The sequence below is a fragment of the Wolffia australiana genome, chromosome 14 (genome assembly GCF_029677425.1).
Source record: "Wolffia australiana isolate 7733 chromosome 14, ASM2967742v1".
NCBI classification, from domain to species: Eukaryota; Viridiplantae; Streptophyta; class Magnoliopsida; order Alismatales; family Araceae; genus Wolffia; species Wolffia australiana.
In genome coordinates, this window is record NC_135848.1 from 927,934 (window position 1) to 935,322 (window position 7,389).

The window sequence follows — 7,389 nt, forward strand, 5'->3', positions numbered from 1 at the left end:
TACAGTTCTTGCTCAAAGAAATTGATGACTCGTTATGAACCAAAATCTTCACTGGCCAAAAGTATTTACCCTCAATTCACTTTAATTATCTAACCAGCCAAATTTCTTTGTATTTTACTCCTGTGACAGTAGTGTAATCTGATTCACAGGTTGATGGTTCTGAAACACGAGGAATCGCCAGAGAGAAGAGACGAGGAGTTAGAAGAAACTAAGACATTAGAAGAAAGTCCCATAACTTTAAAAGAGAAGGTCGACCCATCGTTTGATAATGTACAACGGAAATCTATAAGACATAGATGTACTTAAGACAGTCTGACGTTGCTAGGGATCGCCCGTCCCGATACTGTAATCCGATACCGGTATCAGCTTACGGTATTGGGACGGAGGCTGTACTGGATACTGAAAATCAAATTTTCAGTATCTGTTTTTTCCGATATCTGGATATCGGATATCGGTTGCTACAGTACAGATATCCGATATTGGTATCCGTCTCGATGTTGTCATTCGCCTCTGTCTCTTGGGAGGATGACGATATCGGATATCAGACATGGATATCGGATTTCGATATCCAACTTACAAAGGTCGTTTGAGAATATAAATTAACTATCATTATGCAGCAGTTAGAAAGGATTAACATGGGCAAAAGGATAATTGGAGAGTTGTTTTATTTATTGAGTGGCTCATTTAATATATACAACTGAATCTTTTTTCCTTCCATATGGGATAACAGGATTCGGAGTTTAACATCAAACTCCGAGTCCTTTTATCCCATAGGAAAGACAATAGAAATTTTCAGCTGTATTTGTTGGACAAGGTATTAATATATTAAACATATTATATATATAACAGACTTAAAATATAGTGCATGTTTATTAAATTATTATTATATGATTTAATGTATATTCCACCTTATTTAATATTTACAACTCAAGATTTCTATTTTCTTCCAAATGGGATAACAGTATTCCGAGTTTACATTAAACTTCAAATATTGTTATCCCACATGGAAGAAAATAGAAATCTTGAGCTGTATATATTAATCGAGATTGAATATATATCAAAAGCATACGGCATTCATGTTAGGGATCGGCAATCGTCATCCATCACGTCACGCGTCACCGTGATGATCACGTGACAGATGACGTGACGGTGATGGTGACGAATCAGAGGGCCCGTGACGGTGACGGTGACGGTGACGGATCGCCCGTGACGGTGATGGGGTGGTCCGGATGAGTGAGATGACGAATAATCCATCACGGATGACGTCCGTGACGGAATTTTAATACAATTATAATTTATTATTAAATAGGTGGTAATGATCAACTAGTTGATTTTTTTCTGTTCTCGTTTTAGTAAAAAAATAAGAGGGGTACTTCTGTCGAACGACCACAGGGTGTTCGACAGAATGCCCGAAAGAGATTTGATAATTAGTTATGCGTATGTTTTTATAACGTGGAACTTAGGCAAATCACATGTGTTTATCGAACCGCGATAAGAGAAAAGATAGAGAGATGAATAGAATGATAAAACGAGCCATGTATGGTGTTCAGGATTCCTTCATGGAGAATGGAACCGACAAGAATAATCCTCAACAAACAATAGTGAGAGATGAGAGAGACAGATCAAGCGATAAAACACGAGTGGGTCAGTCCAAAAATGACCGGCCCACGAGTTTCTTTGTCACGAATAGTTTAATATATGGAAGAGGCGCCAATCAATCCGTCTTCCCTTCCTGAGCGCCGATTTCTTGCAGGTAATGCTCCGCATCCAACGCTACCATGCATCCTGCCGAGCGGATTCAATTGAAAACTATAATTATCTCAATTCGGAAATTTTAGAATAATTCAAATAGGATGAAAAAATCTAGAGAGATGTGCAGAACCGGAAATTCTGATGGGTCCAAGGCTCACCAGAAAACTGCAAACAGAAAAATTCCCTTCCTATTCGCGATTATATCAACCTATCAATCTCTCTATGTTTACAAATTTATCAACACGCTGCAGAAAAAAGATTCAACGGGGGAAGTTGAAGTAATGAACATGCGTAGCGTAGCCTTTAGAGAAAACAATGAATGACCGAGCTGTCTGGGCCAGACCAGGCAGCTTGAATCCCGCCATGGAGGAGGGCAGCAAAACCCTAAGATCGCGCCTCTTCATCGGCAGCGGCCCGGCGGCAATCGTCACCATGCTGATCACTAGCAAGGGGAGATCGTAAGGGGAGAAGGAGAGGGAGCGATTGTAAGGGGAGAAGGAGTTGAGAGAGAGAGGGAGAGGGCCGGTGACATAACACAATAACAATAAGAATAAAAATACATAAGATATAAAAATGAAAATATGTTCCGTCACGGTGAAGGTGACGCCATCACCGTGACGGTGCAGTGACGGTGACGAGGATTTGCAGACGAGTGACGGGTCGGTGATGATTTTTTTGAAAATCCTTCGACGAGTGACGTAACGGTGACGTGAAGAACATTTCGTCACGTCACCATCCGTCACAGCTCGCCATCCATCTCGTCACGTCCGGGGCATCACGTCCCGGACATGCCGTTCCCTAGTTCATGTACATAAATCTTTGAATGTGATGATAAATATTATTTTTTTCCTGTCAATATAAGATATCTATATTCGGATACCAGTTTCGATATCTCGATATCAAAATCCGGTATCTGATACCCATTTTGTCCTTATTCCTCCGATATCCGTCTTCGATATACATTTAGACCTAAAGGACGGATATCGACCGATATCCGATATCAGACACCGTCACGGTTTTTTTTGGATATCGGATATCAGTTGTCCGATACCGGATATCGGACGGATTTTGGTTGGACAATCCCTAGCCGCCACCCTGAGCTTGATCATTAATACCGCCATATTGCCCAAGTATGAAATAACGTGTATAAGGGCGGCAGACATCCGCACGTGGCCCAAGGCATAATGATGATGCTTTAACATCTGCACATGACTCAAGGCATAGTGATGATGCTTTAACATTCTCTCGCAAAACCAATGTGGGAGATGCATTGAGTTTTTAGCAAAGCCACTGAAAATGTTGCTTGGGTAGAGGTTTGGTTAAAATATCTGCAAGTTGAGTAGAAATAAAAGAGACATGAAGCAGACCAATAGAGACACGTTCACGAACAAAGTGATGTGCAATCTCAATGTGTTTAGTGCGAGTTATGAAACACATGATTCTTAGTAAGATATGTGGCATCAAGTTTACCACACCACAGAGTGGCAGGAGTACGTGTGTGAAGTTGTAGTTGGTTAAGCAAAGACTCGATCCATACTTGATCCAAGAGTTTTAAACAATATTTGACACAAAAAATATGAGATAACCATGCATGGAATGGCAATCAGTCGAATTGCTGGCCCAATCCGAATCACTAAAAACATTAAGATGCATGTGTGAAGAACGAGAAAAATAAAGACGGTGATCTGGATACCATTAAGGTACCATAAAAAAGTAAATGCATAACAACAGCCCAATGAGTTTGTTGGGGATCATCCATAGTTTGACATGCCCGATTAACAACCGATGCAATATCAGGTTGCGTATTGGTCAAATACTACAAGCTCAGGACAATTCGCCGATAAAGATTTTGATCAGGCTTGTCCAAGTTTTTACAAGGCAAAGTTGACGATAAACTACATGCCATACTATTGGGCTTGCAGTTACCCATCTTTGCCACTTGAAGAATCTAAGATAAATGTTTTGATTGAGGAAGTGCAATACCTTATTGTGTAGGAAGGATATCAATTCCAAGAAAGTAGTTTGCATCACTCAGATCTCGCAAGGCAAAGACACTCTGGAGAGAGTGAATTAATCCTAAAACAACAGAAGCATGAGAAGCAAGACCTAAAATTTCATGAACATAAACAAGAAGGAATGGACGAAATAAGAAGTGTTCTTAAAGAAAAGAGAAGTTTCAGTTTTATAACTTTGAAATCCTAATTTAGATAGAAAAGTAGATAGTTTTTTGTCCCAGATATGAGGCACTTGTTTTAAGCCATAAATATATTTTTTGAGTAAACATACATGTTTAAGATTTTGAGGGTTCTCAAAGCCTGGAGGTTGCTGCATATAGATAGTTTCATGGAGATCTCCATGGAGAAAAGCATTGGAGATATGTAATTGTTTGATATGCCAATTATTTGAAATAATGATAGATAACAAAAGCCTTATAGTGGTTACTTTAACTGGGATAAATGTATCATGATAATCAATACCAGATGCGTGACTAAAACCTTAAGCAACAACTCTTGCCTTAAAGCAATCAAGGGAACCATCAGCATTGAGTATGCATTTAAATACCCATTTTGAACCCACAATATTGGATCTTGGTGGAGGAATTGTGAGTACCCAAATTCCATTGCGATGGAGAGCAGAAATCTCATCCTTCATGGATTTTCTTCAAACCAGACTTCATAGAACCTGTAAAAACTTTCTGGTTCATAAGGAGATACATTGTGTATGTAGTGTACCTCATTATGAAGAGCACCGACGGAGTGAAGAATATGTGTTTGCTCTTGAGTTAAATTAGGCACATTCAGCAGATTGTATATATGACGGCTGCATAAAGGTGGTGTAGATAAGTCTGCATATGTAGAACAAGCTGGTACTGAAGGAGGCTAAGGGGAAGCAGGTGACATTGCGAAACGTGAAACTGGAGTTGAAGAGGAAGATATATTGCTGTCAAAAGCAGGCAATGAATCTGTTGGCGTGAAGTGACTATTAACATATGGCATTGAAATAAGTTTTAGATGAAGATACCCAAGTGGAGCAGCTCCAACTAACTCAGCAGAGGAAGGTGATGGGGAAGAGATTTTTGAGAAGGGATAATTAGATTCATTAAAGATTACATATGTAGAAATATAAAGGCGATAAATAGCCAAACAAAGGCAGTAGAAGCCTTTGTGCAAGGAACTATATCCAACAAAGACACAACGGCCACTTCTAGGTGAAATTTTATTTTTACCAGAAGACCGAAGGTTAGGGAAGCAAAGACAGCCAAAGACTTTAAGAAAATTATAATCTAGTAACTTAGAGTGTAGAAGCTTAAAAGGAGATATATTACCAAGTAGAGGAGAAATGCTGCAATAGCAACCATTTCACCCCAGAACTTCATTGGCATTGAAGCTTGATGTGGAATACTCATAGCCATTTCTACAATATGTCGATGTTTCCGTTCAGCAGTCCCATTTTGCTCCAGCGTATGTGGGCACGCGAGCTGTTTTTTATACCACAATTTTGAAAATGTTTATGGAGAGATTGAAACTCGCCCCCCCAGTTGGATTAAAAAATCTTAATTTTGGTTGAAAATTGTCCTTCAACAAGCTGTTGAAATCAAAGATAGGTGGGTAAAACGTAGCTCTTGGACTTGAGAGGATAAATCCAGGTATACATGTTGAATTCATCAATAAATGTGACATGATAAGAGAAACCATGGTGCGACTTAACAGGTGCTGGACCCCAAACATCTGAGTAAAAAATCTGAAGTGGTCTAACCGATGATCACTTGTTAGAATTAAAAGGGAGTTTCTGAGTTTTAGCCAAGAAACATGCAGAACAGAAAAAAGATTTTAAATTTTGAGATACAAGAAGGCCAAAACATGAAACTATCTATTTAAGAACACAAAAAGCAGGGTGTTTTAGATGAAGATGCCTCAAGCTCGATGCTTGTCGTTTGCCCAAAAATGCCTTCATTTGTGATGGTTCAATGAAATAGAGACCGTCACGGGTTGTTCTCCTTAGTAGGGGGGCTCCCGTCGTTCGATCCTTAACAAAGAAAGAATTAGGGTGAAATTCTACGTAGACATTATAAAAGTAAGTTTGTGAATGGAAAGTATATTTTTGGAGATTTTTGGAACGTACAACACATTACGCAAAAAGAGTGCGAGTATGATATGGAAGTGTGGAAGAGCCACATGCCTTAATGGGCAAACCTGAATCATCTCCCATGAAGATCTGCTTGGAACCTTCATATGGAACATCACCATAAAGACTATAAATATCAGAGGTAACATGGTGGAGATTGCACAACGAGCCAACCCACGTTTGTGGCCGTTGGAGTAGCCACTGCCGCCACCTTCTTTCCCCACGTTTCCCACCTTCTTCTTCCACTCCATGGATCTATAAGATCCCAAAACTTCATTGTTTTCAAGGGAAATTTTAATTTGAAGAAAAGATTACTTCAGGAAATCTCGTCCATTGGTTTCTCCTCAGCCACCGCTGTCGCCGCCGGAAGTGCCGCCGCCGTCGTCGCTGAGGGGAGGCCCTCCTGCTGCCATCTCCATTGTTTGTTATCTCTATCGGGCCGTTCTTTCTCCTCCAACGGACTGTTTCTCCCTCTCAATCGCTCTCTCTTTCCCTGTTAACTCTCTCAATCCTCCCTCTTTCTAGGTCCCCCTCTCATTCACACTCTTATTTCCCGTCTCTCAAAATCGTCTCTCTTCCTAGTTATTTCTCCTTCGCCCTCTCTTTTCCCATTATCTCCCACATCCCGCTCGTTATAATCACATCCCACTACTCTTCCTTTAACTCTCCCTCTCTTCCTCTCCTTTTTTTAAACCCCTCACTCTCTCTCCGAGCGACGTCTGCAATCCGTCCTGCATCATAACATAGCATCACTTTCAGGATGCCACACAACGTTGTAGTATGGATGAGCATGAATAGCATATTACTGCTTGGAAACCTCATCTCCCAAGGTAGACGCGTAGGCTTGTGGAGGAGGTTGCCTAGTAGAACCAAGAGCAAATTAAAGGTAATCGGATGATTGTTAGGAACAGACTTGTAATCTAAAGCTCGATGGCCTTGTTTGAGACAAAGTTGGCAACGTGGGATAAAATGTCCACCATGACCTCCCCTGCCTCGACCATCTCCACCCCGACCACCATTGCGACCGCCTTGTCCTCAGGAGGTCTGAACTTGAGCATGTGTTGAGTCTGATTAGAAACTAAAACTTGAACCTGGTTCACCATGGGAGCAGATGGTGTTTTCGTCGTTCCATTGTGGCTTCCGAAGTTGTCAAGAGAAACTTGGAAGTGAAGTGCAGTTAATAAGTTATCAAATAAAATATTTTCATTGTGAGTTGTAATACCAATATGAAAGGAGAAAAACTTTGAACCAAGTCCTCAAAGGAAGACAAACTTGACTGTATGCTCAGCAACGTAGTCATCGGCATTAGCAAGTTCTGCTAGGACCTATCAAAACTCAGAAGATGTAGTCATCAAGGGATCGATTCCCTTTCTTAATGGAGTGGAACCGTGAGGTTAACTCCATTATATGAGATTCAGATGCAGAAGGTAATTATGCAGCGAGCTTGTCCCAGGCATCTCTTGTAGTAAGACAACTTGAGATCATAGGTAGAAGTTCATCAGTCATAGAAGA